General features: G+C 39.9%; 1 protein-coding gene across 1 annotated transcript in view; it reads right to left on the bottom strand.

The window, feature by feature from the left end:
• Positions 1-918, bottom strand: part of usp34 (ubiquitin specific peptidase 34) — a gene marked incomplete in the record, with an annotated part of 152,736 nt that overhangs the window by 111,662 nt on the left and 40,156 nt on the right.

Here is a 918-nt window from a genome sequence, read left to right as displayed (position 1 = left end):
AACCCAATCTCGTGATGTGTCTCGTCTCGTGGAGTAAGTGTCTCGTCACACCCCTAATGCTCAGACATCTACATGGGTCTCTGACCTGCTCCATCCTTATATCGCCAGTAGGACTCACCGGCCTTCTGATCAGGGACTACTGCTCGTCCCTCACACTGGTCTAAAAACCAAAAGGTGGCCGTGTTGTTGAAGTGGTGGCTCCGACACTGTCGTACGATCTGTGGTGGCTGTTAAAGCAGCTGAAGACTCACCTATTTGACCCTTGTGGTGTCTTCGGGGTAAAATTTGACCCGTTTTCCAAGTTTTTTTTCCAACCAAAATGCCCATAAATAACATGGATACATGGAGGATCTTTGGTAAATGTTCATTGAATTTGGGTTGTTATATTCAGTTTCATAGCATTTGAAATGGTTTCAAAACAGAATCCTGACTATACGTCGTCTGATCTTAACCATCAGGCAAAATAATTCATAATTTTGGCTTTTTTTTTATATAACAAAAAAAAAAAAAAAAAAAAAAAAAAAAGTATAAAGTCATATAAATTAAATGGAAACACAAGTTTGAAAAAAACGATTTAAAAAGTGTCAAAAGCATAGAAAAAATGCCCACATTGTGACCCGGAAGGACAACATGGTCACGGTGGACGGGAAGACAACACACGGGTTAACCTGGCTTTTGGCATTTTGTAAGTTTTTGATTTACTGTTTTTTTATTTTCGATCTTTCTCCGACAACTTTATTCAATTTTACAATTTTTTATAGTATCAAATCATAACAGAGGTTTTTACAAAGCCCCAACGAGTCTAGTAATTTCCCCCAAGAACGAGCATTTAGTGCAACAGTGGTGAGGAAAAACTCTTTTAGGAAGAAACCTGGGACGGACCCAGGCTCTTGGTAGGCGGAGTCTGACGGTGCCGGT

Source organism: Etheostoma spectabile, chromosome 5 (assembly GCF_008692095.1).
Source record: "Etheostoma spectabile isolate EspeVRDwgs_2016 chromosome 5, UIUC_Espe_1.0, whole genome shotgun sequence".
Lineage (NCBI taxonomy): Eukaryota > Metazoa > Chordata > Actinopteri > Perciformes > Percidae > Etheostoma > Etheostoma spectabile.
This window is presented reverse-complemented; position numbering and strand designations above follow the sequence as displayed.